The sequence below is a fragment of the Equus caballus genome, chromosome 15, assembly GCF_041296265.1.
Source record: "Equus caballus isolate H_3958 breed thoroughbred chromosome 15, TB-T2T, whole genome shotgun sequence".
Classification (NCBI taxonomy): domain Eukaryota; kingdom Metazoa; phylum Chordata; class Mammalia; order Perissodactyla; family Equidae; genus Equus; species Equus caballus.
Genome location: NC_091698.1, coordinates 78995738 through 79013714, shown reverse-complemented (window position 1 = coordinate 79013714; position 17977 = coordinate 78995738). Strand labels below are relative to the sequence as shown.

The 17977-nt window shown below is 41.5% G+C and overlaps 2 long non-coding RNA genes across 3 annotated transcripts; one reads left to right on the top strand and one right to left on the bottom strand.

The window, feature by feature from the left end:
- Positions 1–717: 717 nt before the first annotated feature.
- On the bottom strand, positions 718–3839 carry LOC111768227 (uncharacterized). Its single transcript, XR_002800406.2, has 3 exons — positions 3769–3839; positions 3048–3273; positions 718–882 (listed from the first exon to the last, which is right to left on the bottom strand). It is a non-coding gene; the product is annotated as an uncharacterized lncRNA (long non-coding RNA).
- An 85-nt stretch (positions 3840–3924) lies between these two features.
- LOC106781705 (uncharacterized) lies at positions 3925–17954 on the top strand. 2 transcript variants are annotated; one of them, XR_001378392.3, is made up of 5 exons: positions 3925–4042; positions 13545–13593; positions 14424–14474; positions 16565–16662; positions 17808–17954. It is a non-coding gene; the product is annotated as an uncharacterized lncRNA (long non-coding RNA). The 2 variants fall into 2 exon arrangements; XR_001378393.3 differs by lacking the exons at positions 13545–13593; positions 14424–14474; positions 16565–16662; positions 17808–17954 and adding exons at positions 8845–8948; positions 10463–10692.
- The last annotated feature ends 23 nt before the right edge of the window (positions 17955–17977 follow it).

Sequence of the window (17977 nt, the reverse complement as noted above, 5' to 3'; positions counted from 1 at the left end):
CCAGGGTTTCATGGGTTAGGATCCCGGGTGCGGACACGGCACCACTTGTCAGGCCATGCTGAGGCGGTGTCCTACATAGCACACCCAGAAGGACCTACAACTAGAATATACAACTATGTACTGGGGGGTTTGGAGTGAAAGAGAAGAAGAAGAAGAAAAAGAAGATTGGCAACAGATGTTAGCTCAGGTGCCAATCTTTAAAAAACCCCAAATATTCCTTAATCTCCCTAGAAAGCCAACCATGACTAATTTTAACACTAACTATGTGTTCATTCCAATGGATGTGAGACAAAGGAGCTTATTGGAATTCCGTTTACTGTGAAACCTCAGCCAGTAGCAGGAATAAATTCTTATGTCAGTGGATCTTGACTGGTGTTTCTCATTGGTCAATTCCATGGTGCCTCATGGCATAGAAGGGGTGAGGAGGCTGATGGCTCATGTCACACTTTGGTATAGGAAGTGAAAATGCAATTACCTCCTCACACAATAAAAGCTTGGTTTTGGGGCTGCCTGGTGGCATAGTGGTTAAGTTTGCCTGCTCTGCTTTGGGACCTGGGGTTCACTGGTTCAAATCCTGGGCACAGACCTACACACTGCTCCTCAAGTCATGCTGCAGTGGCATCCCACATACAAAATAGAGGAAGATTGGCCCAGATGTTTGCTCAGGGCCAATCTTCCTCAGCAAAAAAAATAAATAAGTTAAAAAAATAAAACAAATCTTGGTTTCTTGCCTTTACTTTTTCTACTCTTTGGTGTTTAGTTTGTAGTCCCAACATCTAACAATATTCTTTAATGCTTGACAAGTTTTTATCTACTGGATGGCTTACCAGGTTGGTTATTCTAGTCTCTATTGAGGACCGGATGTCCTGTATTTTTTCTCATCTGAAAGATAAAATTTAGAGAAAGTATCATTTTCAAGTTAATTGTGTGCCTGTGGATCGGGAAAAGACAAAAGATGAGTTGACCAAATTCTAACAAAGTGGGAAATATTTGTATTTTGTTTTAATAACTATATAACTATGAGCCCCAGAGTCTGTGGGGACACTTGTTTTTATTCTCTGCTGCAGCAGATACTCAACAATAGCTTTGGAACAGTTTCTTTGTTCTGTGGCCAATGAGGTTTTCCTGCCCGTGGCAGATGGCAATTTATTTTTAAATTGTCCTGGACAGGGATGCTTTCTTTTTTTCTTGGCTATGGTGAAGATTTTAGGAAGGCAAGCCTCCACAGAATGTTAATTCTGGCAGGTTAGATTTTTCATGTAATCCTAATTGGAAGAAACGGGGATAATGACTGTAATTGGACCGATAAATACGTCCCAAGCGGAAAGATCTGCTTGGAGTTGTTGCTAATGATGTCAAGGTCTCCAGCTTCTTTCATAGCTGATGACTGTTATAAATCCAGACTTCTCTCTCGTGCCTTATCTTGGTAGATATGCTTTGAAAACCCTTCTCCCTTTGCTACCACAAGGCCCCGAAACATTCTTGCATAACTGCTATTTTATATTTATGCTTCCTTGATGACTCTCCTGAGCCAGTCACAGCATCTGCTCCCACAGTTTGCAGGGCTTTAAAGCAAGAGCTCCTTCGGCTCTCTGTGATCTATGACACACACTCTTATCGACTGCATTTTAATCACGTTCTCGCCTTGCTTCTGAGTAGAAGTGTTTTCTGCATCGTGGCATTGACAGATAGAGGCTCTCATCAGCTGTGCTCATAAATTCCTGTGAGAATTAGTTTACAGTTATGAAATAATACATTGCATTTTCCTTACTCAGATTTGTTTCTATCAAAAGAGGAAGATTTGCTATTTGCTCAGGAAGGACTGAACTGGCTCTGTTCTTTGTTATAACACTGAATGACACTTTGGCGGTGCCTCTGGGTGTGTGTTTATTCATTTTCAGATAAGAAGACATTTATCTGCTATGTAGCTTAGGCCACATAAAAAAGTTTTAGAGAAAACAATTCTGTAGCTCCAAGCTGTGCTTTGAAATGATCATTCATTCTATGGGAATTTTATTTCTGAAATGACATTCATAACTCCATATTAAATGACTTCTTATGAAGTTATTACAGAGCACTGAAGAAAGAAATCAGAGAAAGAAATGACTTAAGTCTATGTATTTTCCCAAATCTATCACTGCTCCAAGGGCCATTGTATGGATTTGCTATGGGGTCTTAGATAATGAAGGAATGTTAGGATATTCATCTTAGAAATTATCTTAGGGTAGTGTTATAGACTGAATATTTGTGTCCCCCGCAAGTTCATATTTTGAAATCCTAACCCACAATGTGATTAGGAGGTGGGTCCTTTGGGAGGTAATTAGGTCATGAGTGTAGAGCCCTCATGAATGGGATCAGTGTCCTCATAAAAGGGGCGTCAGAGGGGCCGGCCGGTGGTGCAGTGGTTAAGTACGCATGTTCCGATTCGGCAGCCCGGTGTTCGTGGGTTCTGGTCTGGGGTTCGGACATGGCACCTCTTGGCAAGCCATGCTGTAGTAGGCGTCCCACATATAAAAAAGTAGAGGAAGATGGGCACGGATATTAGCTCAGAGCCAGTCTTCCTCAGCAAAAAGAGGAGGATTGGCAGCAGTTAGCTCAGGGCTAATCTTCCTCAAAAAAAAAAAAAGGGGGCGGGCACCTCAGAGAGCTCTCACTTGCCCTCTTTCTTCCATGTGAGGCTGTAACAGGAAGACAGCAGTCTGCAACCCAGAAGAGGGCTTTCACCAGAACCTGACCATGCTGGCACCCGGATCTCAAACTTCTGGCCTCCAGAACTGTGAGAAATCCATTTCTGTTGTCTATAAGCCATCCAGTCTATGGTACTTTGTCCCAGCAGCCTAAATGGACTGGGACTGGGTTCCCACAGAACAATAGTTAGAGAACTGTCAATACATTCAAAGAAAAAACTTGGTGTCGAGAAAACCTGGTCCAAGAGATTTATGAAGGAGGTTAAAAAACATAAAGTTTTCTTTATTGTAAGATTTCACATCCCCTTTAAAATGTTAATTGAGTATGGAGTCTCTGAGAGATAATTAAATTGTACTTACCACGGTTATTCGACCACAAATCAACTTTTTTTCAGCATTTCATTTTGTGGGGCTCATGTTTAGTCATGTTTAGTCCAGTGTGGCTCCTTCATGCTTCAGTAGAAGAAAATGGGACCCAGGAGAGGGAACTGACAAGTCCAGGACCACCCAGGTGGTGAAGTGCTTGACTCAAGGCTGGAACCAGGCTTCACATCTGTGTTCTTTCCATGATTCCACATTGGCTTTCCTATGTGAAGAATACTTTTATAGTAGGTCCTGTATAATTCTTTTTCATGACATGCTTTTTGCAATATATATATATATCTTTTTTCTTTGAGGAAGATTAGCCCTGAGCTAGTTGATGCCAATCCTCCTCTTTTTGCTGAGGAAGACGGGCCCTGAGCTAACATCCATGCCCATCTTCCTCTGCTTTATATGTGGGATGCCTGGCACAGCATGGCTTGACAAGCGGTTCCATGTCTGCACCTGGGATCCGAACTGGCGAACCCTGGGTTGCCAAAGTGGAACACGCACACTTAACCTCTGCACCACCGGCCCGGTCCCCCAAATATGTACTTTTAAAAATAAACTTTAATTTTTATAGCAGTTTTAGGTTTATAGCAAAATTGAGCAAACAATACAGAGGTTTCCCATATATTCCCTGCCCTCACAGATACATAACCTCCCCCATTATCAATATTTCCCACCAAAGTGGTACATTTGTTACAATGGGTGAACCTACATGAACACATCATTATCACACAAAACCTGTTGTTTACACTAGGATTCATTCTTGGTGTTGTTCATTCTGTGGGTTTTGATAAATGTATAATGACATGTATCTACCATTATGACATCATACAGAGTAGTTTCACTGCCCTCAAAATCCTCTGTGTTCAGGGCTGGCCCGGTGGCGCAGCAGTTAAGTTGGCACGTTCCGCTTCTCGGCGGCCTGGGGTTTGCCGGCCTGGATCCCGGGTGCAGACATGGCACCACTTGGCAAAAGCCATGCTGTGGTAGGTGTCCCACATATAAAATAGAGGAAGATGGGCACAAATGTTAGCTCAGGGCCAGGCTTCCTCAGCAAAAAGAGGAGGATTGGCAGTAGTTAGCTCAGGGCTACTCTTCCTCAAAAAAAAAAAAAAAAAAAAATCCTCTGTGTTCCTCCTAGTCATCTTTTCCTTCCCTCTAACCTGGCAACCACTGGTCCTTTACTATGTCCATAGTTTTGCCTTTTCCAGAACATCATATAGTTGGAATCATACAGTATGTTGTAGGGCAGGAAAAACTTAACTATTTTCCTTCTCCCCTCCTAGGTTCTCCAGTTAGGAACTATAAATTAGACTGACAAAAGACAAATTGGCAAGAGAAAAGCAAACAGAAGTTTATTAACGCATGCATTGTGCATTCACACGGGAGCACTCAGAGATGAGAAACTCAAAGTGGTGGTTAGAACTTGGGCTTATATGGGATCTTAACAAAAGAACAATAAATTTTTAGAAAAATGACAAGACAAAGGAAAAGGACTTTGAGTTTCTAGGATGGCGAATTGTGGGAAGGCAAATATATGGGGAAATTAATGGAAGATAAAGGCTAGTTTTAGCAAAGTTTGTTATGTAGATTCCTCTGGTGCTGTCTACAGTTGTCTCTGGTGATTAACTTCTGTCCTCACTGGTTAAGAGGGGAGGAGGGGACGTTTTTACAAATTTATGCCCTGTCTTTAAGCAAATAAGGGAAGGGCAGAGATTCTTTTCTTGTATCTGCTTCTTTTTAATTTTCTTTAGCCCAGAATAATTCTTAGGCCAAAGTGGCATATTTTGGGATGGCATATTCCGCTACCCTTCATAGCCTTTTCAGATTGGCTTCCTTCACTTAATAATATGCATTTAATTTTTCTCCATATCTTTTCATGGCTTGATAGCTCATTTCTTTTTAGCACTGAATAATATTCCATTATCTGGGTATACCACAGTTTATTTATCTGTTCACCTACTGAAGGACACCTTGGTTGCTTCCAATATTTGGCATTTACAAATAAAACTGCTAGAAACATTTGTGTGCAGGTTTTTGTGTGGACATAAATTTACAGCTCATTTGAGTAAATATCAAGGAGTGCAATTGGTGGATTATATGCCAAGACTATGTTTAGTTTTGTGAGAAACTGCCAAATTGTCTTCCAAAGTGGCTGTAACATTTTGCATTTCCACCAGTAATTAATGAGGGTTGCTGTTGCTCCACATCCTGGGCAGCATTTGGTGTTTTCTGCGTTCTGGATTTTTCTAGGTGTGTAGTCCCTATACAGCTTTTAAAACTTATTTTTTCTACTATAGTTTTAACACAAATAAAACTAAAAGGCTTTTAAGGAAAATCAACCTATTGGATTCACTCCTTTCCAATCCCCAGTCCTGTTTCCCAGAGACAAATACTTTGAACTCTTTTGCCTGTTTCTTTTGGTGTCTGCCTCCATATTTTAAAATAACCCTGCAATGTCTTAATTTATTAATTCTATACATTATCGATTCATTTCCTGTTATGAAGGATGAGGATTTAACACTTTGAAACCATACTTTTCCTCAGCCTAATTTCATTGCTCACTTTTCCTATTTGTGTTTATGTTTTGCTTGTCTTGAAGTTAGTGATTTCATAGCTTTTTATTTGCATTGTTTTTTATGTACATATAAATATATTAAAATATTTATAAAAATGTAATTATATACATATGAATAATATACACAAATATACATATGAATAAGCAGAGAGAGAGAAAAAGAGGGAGAGAGTGAGACAGGGAGGGAGGGACAGAGAGAGAGGGAGAACTTTTCAATGTAATTTTGCACTTGGACAAGCTCTTCAGATAATTTACCAGGTTCTCTGGTTCTCTGGAGACCTTCCTTGAGCCCACAGATTTCCTGTCCATGTCTCTAGGCCTGTTAGTCATCCTCTGGAGTTATTCATTGTTACCCTTCGAGATTCCTATTACATGGATACAAAGTCTCTGTGTTTCCTGATTTATTTACTTATTTTGATGAAGAACATTCTACACTGTGTGTAACAAATATAAATTTAATCTTGTACTTGATTAGTACTTTGACTAAGTATAGAAATCGAGGTTGAAGGTAATTTCCCCTCAGAATTTTAAAAACATTGCTTTCAGATTGCATTGTTGTTTTTGAGAAGTCTAATTTAGTCATTCTAGTTTCCTTTTGTAAGTGACCTTTTATATATGTTTTTTCTTTCTTAAAGCTTTTATAATCTGTTTAACCTTGGTGTTCTGCAATTTCACAATGGCATGCCTTGATTATGCGTCTTTTCTCATTCTCTGTTCTGGCTCTCGGGTAGTCTTTTCCAGTCTCTGGATTCATGTTCTCCACGAGTGACAGTCCTCTCATCTGTTTTTATTTTTTAAAAATTGTGAAAAAATACACAAAACATAAAATTTACCATCTTAACCATTTTTAAGTGTACAATTCAGGCCTTCAACTGATTGGATGAGGCCCACCCACATTATGGAGGATAATCTGCTTTGCTCAGAGTCTACTGATCTAAATGGTTAATCTCATGTAAAAAATACCTTCACAGCAACATCTACACAGATGTTTGATCAAACATCTGAGTACCACAGCCTAGCCAAGTTGACATATAAAATTAATCATTATTTTCATATAAGTAAAATCATACAATATTTATTGTTTTATGACTGGCAGATTTCACTTAGCATAATGTTGTCAAGGTTCTTCCACGTTGCAGTGTATGTCATAATGTCCTCCCTTTTTAAGGCTTAACAATATTCTGGTGTATGCATATACTATATTTCGTTTATCCATTCATCTGTTGATGGGCCCTTATGTTGCTTACACCTTTTGGCTATTGTGAATGATGCTGCCATGAACCTGGATGTACAAATATCTGTTCAAGTCCCCACTTTTCAGTTCTTTTGGGGTATCTACCCAGAAGAGGAGTTGCTGGATCATATGGCTCTCACTTGTTTTTAACTTTGAAATCCTACTAGTTGGATGTTAGATTTCTCAGGTCGATCCTCTCATTTTCTTATCTTTTTCCTCCTTCCATTTGCCTTTCCTTTTTATTCTACTTTTCAGAAGTTTTCCTTTTCCCTGGCTTTCAGTTCTTCTCTCCTTCTAATCCTTTTCTTCCTCTTTCTTTATTTCCTGCCTTCTCTCCCTCCTTCCCTCCATTTCTTTCTTGGATTTCAGCTGTGTCTCTTATTTTGAACAAGCACTGCTTTGAGTTAAATCATGACGCAATTTTATTTTTGTCTACCACTCTCTTTTTATTATTCTGTGGGGCCAGCTCTTTCTTTGCCCTTGAATGAAATTTAAAGCCGTTCCCATAACTTTTCTCATCATTTTCAGATAACCAAAGATGCTTTCCAGTCCCATGTCATAGTTAAGTGTTTAATCTTGATTTAAAGTTAAATCTTCTGTCTTTCTCCAGCCTCAGCTGCTGCAGATGCGAAGTCTGAAATCAGTAAAGGGACAATATAGTCTGCTGCTTTTCTCCTTGATACCTGGCACTTTCACTCCTTCTCATCCATCATTCTAATCACAGTTTTTGACCTTCATCCCCACCTCCTGTGAAGGGATAGAAGGAGAAGGAAACAGAGACCTGTCTTTGATGACAATAGGGTCAGAGGGTGTGGTTTCTTGTAGGTAACACTTTTTTATATGAGTTTATGAGAAAATAAGGTCATTATTTCTTAAAAATAAGTAGTTTATGTATTTAACTACCTCATTAACAGATATAAAATGTTCGTATTTAATACGATCATAATACAACATTTCAATTATGTTGAAGCATCTTCTGAGAACCCTTCTGCATATCTCCACAGCCCCACCTGTCTCCCTCAGGGTTGGCGTCCTCCACGTCCTCCACCACACCTTGTGTCTGCTTCTGTTTGACTCATATCAGACTATATTGGAATCATCTGTTTGCTTACCTGTTTGCCTCCTAGACAATAAGCACTTTGAGGGAACTTATTATCTCTCCAGTGTCTGGATTATAGTATTATTAAACAAATTTCCATTGAACTGAACAGACAGAATTCAAAGTATAAAAAGTCAACGATTCAGCAAAAGAATCTCCACAAATGAGTGCTGATTCCAGAAGAGAGGCTGTTTGTCTGTTTGTCCTCCCCTGATTATGACCTCTGGTCCCGTCCTTTCCTCCTGCTTCAAGTGAGTAGGGGATGGGGCTGACAATTCTTTTCTACTGTCAGTGCAGGGCTACCTCCACCCTGTAGGCATCAGACAACAGTGCCAAGAATATTTTCCTCCTAGTAAGGAAATTCTGATTGCAAGGATCATGCTGAGATACCTAGAGTTGCTGGAATCTGACCTCCCGATACCCAAGGAATTACCATATTGTGAAAAAAATCACTGCGCAAAAAAGATAATGAGATAGGCTTGTTTGTAAATATTTGGTTCACCTTTCTGAGAGACATATCTTTAAGCCATAAAAGTGTACAGCATGTTTTATGGGTTTTATCTTCCTTCCTAGCTCTGTAAAATCAGAGCTTTATTGGTGTGAGCCCTCTGTGTGAAATAAATGATAGATAAGCAGATGATCATTTTAGTTTGTGGTGGAGACAAAATGTGCTGGGCTTTATTGCACCTAATCCCCCACTGAAAGAAGAGCTTTAAAGTGCATTGTAGTTAATTCTCTTTGGCAGATATGAGCCGTAAACATGTTTTCATCTGCTTTCTTTTCTTATTAAATTAGAAATTTTCAGTGGTTATAGCTTTTACTTCTCTTATGGGGAACCTGGAAATAATTCTTTATATCTATCTTTCCTATTTTTCAGAGGCAATTGCAATCTTACCTGGAGTGACCTGGGATACAGTATTAATTAGTTTCAGTATATTACTACCATTGGTATAAATGGCATTTTGGGCTTAGAATCCAAAGGTGAGCCATCTTCACTATTGTCCAGTGATTCATGATCACCCCAACAAGAAAAGAGCCCTTCCATCTTGGTGCTGCTCCATCCCTCTGTCTGCACTTAGTAAATAAATTTCCTTCAACACAGGGGGCCTGTATAATATGGCCAGTTGTCACGCTCTTCAACCCTGCTGTCTCTGCAGATGTGACTGCCTAACTTTGACTAGTATAGGACAGAAAATTGATTTTACTTCTCATACAAAGTCTGACAGATAGTTTTTGGCTTTGTGGAGCACGGAGCCTAGAAGATGATTGAGGCCACCTCTAGGCAGTACAAAACGGTGCTACAATTGGTTAGAGATCATCCCCAAGTTCAGAGGCAGGATCCCAGTCACAGCTCACGTTATTAGATTACCTAAGTGTAGGCGGGAAGGGAGTTGGAGATGACCCCTGAGTTCATGACTTTGGGGACAGGTAACACTCCACAGGAGCACGATGAGTCCGCAGTGTCCCCATAGGAATGGGCTTCCGTTTTATGGACAGGTAGCCTCATTTCTCCCTTCTGAACTTCTCTAAGCCTTCTCCACTTTCCCAGTCAAAGGCACTGCATCAGAGTGAAAGAACTTACAGCCATGCCAAGAAACCTTATGTCAAAAATGCTGTAGAGGAAAAGAAGCTCACAGACAGTAGGATATCTTACGGCAGGAGCCTCCCCTCCACCCCAAACGACTTAATGCAGTGGGCAGTCCAGTGAACACGAGTACCAAAGGTCTAGCCCTGGCTTGTAGGCCTTTGCCGCCTAACAGAGAGAGAAGGGTGTGGGGGTGGGGAGGAGATGCTCTGGAAAAACAGGAGAATTAATTTAAAGCTACTATCTTTCTTCACTTTTCATTCTGATTTCTTAGGGAAGCACAGGTCATCTATTGAACATCTCTCTGACAGAGAAATCCAAAGCAGATTTGACCTGTCTCTTCTAGTTTCATAAACTTTTGTTGGTAAACAGACAAACCTAGTTAACTTGCTGGCTTGTGAATGCATCTTTCATCATTTTATGCTTCGGCGAATAGCTCGTACGTTTCCATTTTCTTCCTAGTCTCTATGCTTCTGCTCATTTTTTCTCCTTTTCCTAGAATGTCCTCTCTCCCCTGCCTGCTCTTCAAGCCACTCCTTCCTGGGTCCACCCAATCTGCCGCATCTCTGCTAGCACCTTAAAACTTAGCTCAGGGATTGCCTACCAGGGTCTCTTCCTTATTTCACACTGTGGCAGAGGTTGATTGCTTCCAGGTATCCTCCCTTCTTTCTACTGAACAATACTCTGATTTTTTTAGCATCGAGGGTGGCTGGGCCTCTTCCTGGACTCAGGGGTTGAATCTTGACTGGTTTAAGACAATAGCAATAATTCTATTCCTCTTACCAGCTACTGTTTTAGGAATAATCAAATCATGCAATTCTGATAACACATGAGGGAGTCTTCTGGGAGCTTTTGGGAAAGTGGATCTCACTCTTAAAAAGGGAGCCAAAAGAGATATTCTCTCTTCTAGTCTGTGAAGGTTGCTGGTGAGGAAGTGACATGTGGAGCTGTGGCAGCCACACTCTGATTATGAGGGGACAAGCCTAAGGGCAAAGGCCAATAGTCTGAGAATGGAAGAACAGAAAGATGGAAACAATTGGAATCCTGAAGATGCTACTGAATTGCTGACCTAAATACCCTGGCACTGCTCTTCTTCCAGCCTCCTTGATATGTGAGATAATAAATTCCCTTATTGCTGAATGAAGCTTAAATTGAGTTTTCTGTTATTTGTGGCTGAAATCGTCCTTACTGAGACCCACCATACCCCTCATTTATACTTCCTCTAGAATCCCATGCTTTCTTCTATCACGCTTTCATTTTTTAAAATAGCTTTATTGATGTATAATTTACATACCATAAAGGTCACCCATTTAAAGTACGCAATTCAATGGTCTTTAACATATTTACTGAGTTGCATAACTATTGCCACTATCTAATTTTAGAATATATTATCACCCCCCCCCCAAAAGAAACTCTGTGCCTCATTAGCAGTCTCACCCTGAATCCACTAGCTCTAGGCAACAGTAATCTATTTTCTGCTTCCGTGGTGGTTTTACCTATTCTGGACATCTCATATAACTGGAATCAAACGATATATCTTTTGTGACTGTCATCTTTCACTTAGCGTAATGTTTCACTTAGCATAATGTTCATCCATGTTGTAGCATGTCTTAGTTCTTTATTTACCACATTTTTTTAAAATGCATTCATCAGCTGATGAAAATTTGAGTTGTTTCTACTTTTTGGTGATTATGAATAATGCTGTCAAGCACATTTGTGAACAAAGTTCTGTGTGGACATGTGTTTTCATTTCTCTTGGGTATATAACTAGGAGTAGAATCACTGGGTAGGGGCTGGGCCGGTGGTGCAGTGATTAAGTTTGCACGTTCTGCTTGGGCAGCCCAGGGTCCACCCGTTCAGATCCCGGGTGCGGATATGGCACCGCTTGGCAAGCCATGCTGTGGTAATTGTCCCACATATAAAGTAGAGGAAGATGAGCACAGATGTTAGCTCAGGGCCAGTCTTCCTCAGCAAAAAGAGGAGGATTGGTGGCAGATGTTACCTCAGGGCTAATCTTCCTCAAAAAATAAATAAATAAATAAATAAATCTTTAAAAAAAAAGAATCGCTGGGTTGTGTGTAACTTTATGTTTAACATTTTGAGGAACTGTCAATCTGTTTTCCAAAGTGGGGGCACCATTTTACAATCCCTGCAGCAGTGTAGGAGGATTCCAATTTCTCTACATCTTGATCAACACTTGTTATTGTCTGTTTTTTAAAATTTTAGCTATGCTAGTGGGTGTACCTGATATGATCTTGATTTGTATTTCCCTGATGGCTAATGATGCTGAGCATCTTTTCTATCACATTGTTTTAATTACCTGTTTCTGTGCCAGTCATCAATGCTTACTGTGTGCCAGGTACAGAAGTACAAGTACATTAATGGACCTGAATCAAACTTATCTGTAAATTGGGAATATAATACTCATCTTCTAGAGTTATTAGAAGGACCAAACAATGGTTCATAGCTCGGACGTTAGAGTAAGTCAGCTAAGATTCTAGTCCAGGTTCTGTCTCTTACTATTTGTAACATCATGCATTGCTTAATGTTTCTTCATCTGCAAAAGGAGGAAAAGGTTATCTATCCCTCCATACTGTTGTGAGGAGTAAATGAGAAAATGCAAGAACATTTTGAGCACAGTGCCTCACACATAATCACTGAGAGAGGCAGCTCTTCCTTAATGGTTGCCAGTTTCTGTATAGACTGTGCAGTGGTCCACCTGGGTGCCTTTTCCTGGGGCTGCCCATCCTCCTGCCCCATGAAGGTTGGCTGCTTAGAGCTCACTGCTGCCCCCTTTCTCCAGAGCATTGCCCTGGCCGAGTATTGCTCTGCGACTTAGCCCTGCATTCCACCCCTGAGGGGACAGCAGAAAAGCCAAGGGCTGACTGATCCTTCACACAAAAGACTGGCCCCTGGCCTCAAAGCAGACCATACTTGGGTGTGATTTCTGCTCCAGAGCTCTCTCCCCACAGATCAGGCCAAGTCAGTCTTTGCCCAAGACCACATCCTTGCTTGCTCTTTCCCTTTCCTTTCTAGCTTCCCTCCCAGCCCTGTATGCTTTTTCTGAGGGCATTCTTTCAACGAATCACAAGCACCCAAAACCCAGTCTCAGATCCCACCTCTCAGGAACCTGCCCAAGACACTGCCCTTACCTCCCACCCCAACATCCCCCTCCTCCAGCACCCTCCTTCCCTCAGCATCACCCCCTCTTCCTTTACTGCCCCCATGTCATGACCTCACCACCTTCTGCAAAGAGAAGGAGAGAGGCAAGTTATGAAAGTGTGAAGGAGATAGAACTAACAAAAGAAAAAGAAGCAGGAACTGTGGAGAAGAAAACAAGGGCTGAAGAGTTTAGAAATGTAGCCAGACACAGAGGGAGTATGAGTAAAATAAATTCAACAACAACAAAATCTATGGCCCTGGTGTGACAGGAAAAAATTCTTATTTACAGCCCTCTCACAAACTCCTTTCTAAGAAGGATGTATCCTAAAAATGGATTTTTGTTTTAAGAGGTTGGCTGATGCATGTGAAGATAAGAAGCAGATGGGAGATAAATTACTCTGCATAAAATAGGAAGACCAGGGTGGCAGGGAGGCTGGAGGGTGGAGAGGGGACGGTAGAGGGGAAAAAAGATATGGTTGGTCACCAGTGGGATTAAAATAGAGATCTTTAAAGGTGATTTTTATTTTAATGAAGTGTTTTACCTTATGATATTCAGTGTAAACCCACCTTACAATTTTCCCCAAGAAATCATTAATAGATATCCGTTTCTCACTAATATGATGGGGGGATGGGGGCGGGCAGGGTTGATCTATTTTTGGAACAGTGAGTCCTGATTCAGAAGCAGATGTAAGAGCCAGAAGAGGGACTGCCCCCAGGGAGCCAGTCTCCTGGGGTCACAGTGGTATACCTTTCCTGCTTCTAAAGGACAATTCTGAGTAAAAGAAAAGATGAAACGGGAGCTTGTGCATATGTGTTTCTTTTTTTAACAGAAATTATTCACTGAAATAGAGCCAAGGAGAGGAGGATGAAGACACAGAGGCAAGTGGCAATGCAGTGAAAATCCCTAAGCAAATCGTTCCATGTTTCACTGTGCTTCTCTAGGAAGCCTGAGAATTTCCTGTGAATGAAGGCTCTGGTGTTATTCCATGACTTATGTCTATTTCTGGGATCTTTTGTGATTTCAGTGGCTTGTAAGTCATTTTAAAATTTTCGTTTTCACCATGATTTCTAAAGTCTTATTGTATACCAGCATGAGGTGTCTGTCCTCTTGAAGCTGGCTACCTGAGAGTTACTGTAAATTCTCAATGAGATTACCTCTTGACCTTGTTATGAAAAGAAGCTAATCTTGTCAATTTGCTGTTTGCCTGTTTAACCTGAGGGGTCGCTCAAAGGTCACAAGGATTTATGAGCTTGTTTTACAGAACAAAGAGAAAGCTTTCAAGGATTACCAGACCCCAGCTGCTGTTGATGCCTAGAAGTCAGATTGTCCAGGGGTTTATCGGAAGTGAAAGAATCACGGATTACCCCTTTATTTCTCTGACACTCCTCCTGCCACTCCCCTTGGCTCTATAAAACTCCCTGCCTTTTCTTGTTAAAGTGGATTTGAGAGAATCCTCTCCTGATTTCTCCTCTTGGCCAATTGGAATAAACCTATCTCCATCTCTAAGCACCAATGTCTCCCTCAGTGTTTGGTTTACTATGCATCAGGCACATGAATTTGAGATTAAGAGGGTGGGTATCACTCATAGTCTCTGGATAAGCCCTGCAGCCCCAGGAAGCAATGGGGTGAGTGGCCTGAAGACTAGGTCTGATTCTCTTAGAAAGCTCTCCTGCAGCCCCGTTTAGTGTCATTTGCTTCTATCTTATAGGTAAGAACTGGGTCACTCAGCCAGCCCTGGCTTCAAGGGGAGTATGAGAAGGTGAGTATTTTAGCTGTTCAGTCCTTTGGTAGAGGACACAGGAGAGAAGCGAGATGTGAATGGCCTTTGGGTGGCCGATCCATTCCATCTGCCAGAAAATGATACAGAAGGTCATCAGGAAAGTGAATAAATATGTGATAACTGACTTAACCTAGCAAAGAACCCGTAGCCTAGGGGCCCTCAGAGAGGATCACCACTGTCAAGAGTTAGAATTCCCACGCAAAGAAGGTTGAAGTCTCACAATTTAGAGAAACCAGGTTCTATATAGGTGGGGATGTGGGAAAAAGCCTAAGAGCAGGCACTGTTGGAAATATGTATAGTGAGCACTCAAACTGCCAAGGTTCCTCCCAACCCCCTACACAAAGGGAATGGTTTAGTCTCTAGAGACATTCTGTGAGACACAGTGTGGAGACCATGTGAAGCCTGCATTCTGAGTCATGGCACGCTCATCCCCTCCCCCGACCCTTGGCCTCAGAATACTGGAACTGGGTGGATTCACCCGAGAAAGGAAATGGAAGGATTCTTCCCAGGAAATTAAGAGCCCCCGAGGAAAGGCTCATAGATACTGACATCTGGCTTTTAATCTTGCTGTTGCCTCTACCTCTGGGCAAAATCTCTGAGTCACTCCTCTAAAACTGGGGTGAGGACAGTTGTCTCCTCTCAGAGTGAGGCCCCGGCTTTATGAGTTGTGCACAGGGTGGGCAGCAGCCTAATCTTCTTGGTTTGCCTCTCCTGACAGGCAACTGCAGTCCTCTGAGTGGGTGAGGGTGATGGGGTCCCAGTATTCTTGGCCTGCTGTGCTTGGGGTAGAGCTTTCACCCTATGAGTGGGGACTGAGGGGAGGAAGGTAACCCTTAACCTCTCGGCTGCACTCACCTAGAATTCAGCCTCTGCTACAGGGAGCTGGGGTTTGGGAGTAAGCAATGCTGGCAGCATGCCCCTTCTGTGGGGACACCACAGCCTCTGTCTGGGGAGACAGGGAGCCCTAAGTTCTTGGCCACACTCACCCAGATTGGAACTTTCCTCATGCTGAGCTGGGGCACGAAGGAGGGAGTGGATCATGGCTCAAGTGCCATAGACACCATTCTCATGAAGATTCAATAGATTTTTGAATAAATGTTTCTTCATTTGCTGTATACCCTTAGGGCAATTTTAGAGTCTTCAAATGGTTGTATTTTTGTAATTTTCACCAATTATGTTTGTTTTGCTAGAGAGTAGTTCTGCCAAGCTCCTCATGCCACTGTTCTATGTTGGAGAGACTGACTCAGAGTATCTACAACAGTACACATGTTGTGGAAGAGATATGATAGAGGCAGTTTATTTTTACGGGGAAGACATAGAACTCTGAACCTGAGTTCCTTCACCTTCCTCCAGGCTTAGAAGTCATTGCGCAGTTGGTAGAGATGCGTTACAATTCAACTACATACTTAAAAGTTTTGGACCCAATTCCAGTGTGTGGAGGGTGTGGGCTTGGCCACCTCAAAATGTGTCTCTTTGGCTTCATTATTTTTAAGAACAAAAGACTCTGGAAGAAACTTTGATCTTCCCCCTAACTGCCTAAAAGAATTTAAGATAAAAGCCCTGGCCCCAGAACAGGCCATCACTGTAGATAACTCTGGGTATCCAAAGACTGTGAGGGTCCTTGCTAAGCCCATTCTTATCTACTAAACATTTGCTTTTCCATCTCCATGTGAATTGCCTTCCTCCCCTTTGAAGCCCCAAACCACTACCCCAACACCCTCCTTTGTCTTTAGCTGAAGATGGCATTTAAGGGACCAGCCTCTGCCATTTTGGTGAGTTGCTCAGTTTTCCTGAGTCTCTCCCATGTATACATATTATAAAGCTTTGTTTGATTTTCTCCTGTTATTCTGTCTCATGTCAATTTAATTTGTAGCCCAGCCAGAAGGACCCAGAAGGTAGAGGATTTGTCTTCCTCCCTTACAAGGGGGTTTTACTCCCATACCAGCAAGCAATGCTCAGGACATGAGCTGGGTGCCCTATAATTCAACTCAGTTCTGACACTCTCTACCAGATAGCATCAGATTCCCCAGGTGAAGGGCTCAGTCTCACACAACTGCCCTCCACTGCAGATACCAATCACAAGCCCACGTTGTTAGCTGTGCTTCTGACCAACCGGCTACAGATTAGAGGTTCCCACAACCCTCTCCTTGGACTTCAGACACCAGTTGTAAGTTGTTACCTGTACTTCTGACCAAGTGGCCTCTAAATCAGAGGTTCTCATGACTTCATCCTTGAGTTTGATTAATTTGCTAGAGAGGCTCACAGAACTCAAAGAAACATTTTACTTTTTAGATCACCTATTTATATTATGAAAGGATATAATTCAGGAACAGCCAGATGGAAGAGATGCATAGGGCAAGGTATGGGGAAGGGGCGTGGAGATTCTATACCCTTTCCAGATGCACCACTCTCCCCAATTCTTCACATGTTCACCAACATGAAGCTCTGTGAACCTGTCCTTTTGGGGTTTTACAGAGTCTTCATTACATAGTCATGATTGATTAAGTCATTAGCCATCTACTCTAATCACATGGTTGGGTCCCTTGGTAACTAGCCCCCCTCCTTAGGTGCTTCCCAAATATCATCTCATTAACATAACAAAAGACACATTTAAGTCCTCATCAGAGGAAATTGCAAAGATTTTAGGAGCTCTGTGCTAGAAACAGGAAGGAAGACCAAATATATATTTCTTATTATAAATCACAGTATCACAATACTATGTAAGTGAATGTGGTGGCAACAAGATTTATTAATAATGTATGAGCATTCTCAGGCTTCTTTTACTAGCTAAAGGTAATTCTGTGTTTGCTCACACAGATTCTCCTCCCTCTTAATTTCTTAGGAGAGTTCTGTCTTTGTCAGCCTAATTTTAATATTACCTAGAATTGGGAAACCTGATAGAGAAGGGTAAGACCAGAAAGACTAGAGGAAGGGAAAAGACTTAGGTAGAGAGGCTAAGAGCTGGGCGGCAGTAGGAGGATGAAGATGTGGAGGGGGCAAACCTAGCTATCTGGGTGGAGAAAAAGTTGTGTGTTGAAGGGAGAGGATTAAAGAACTGGGAGCAAGAAGAAAAGAAAAGGGGTTTATGAAGTTTTGCTTTGAGTTACACATGAATTTCCTATCCTGTTCCTTGAGACATGCAAGAGAAGTTTGTAATACTGTTCTAATTTATAATATTGTTCTAATTATAGCTGATAGGCTATAATCTTCTATATGCAAATCCATTCAGAGACTGGTCCATATATAGCCCTTGTTCTTATTGCATTTTAATAAAAAATACTAAATATGTCTCTCTCCCTGCTTCCTTATTAGATTTCCTCCAGGGGTGCTGACTATGAAAGATGCTGATCTTTATATCAGACTCAGGAAAAATGGGAGAGTATCAAACCATGTCTTAAGAAAAGCATCTGATTGACCAGTGATTCTTTCTGTGATTAAAAAGATAGAAAGCTTACAAAACATATGTATTTTTATTTGATTTA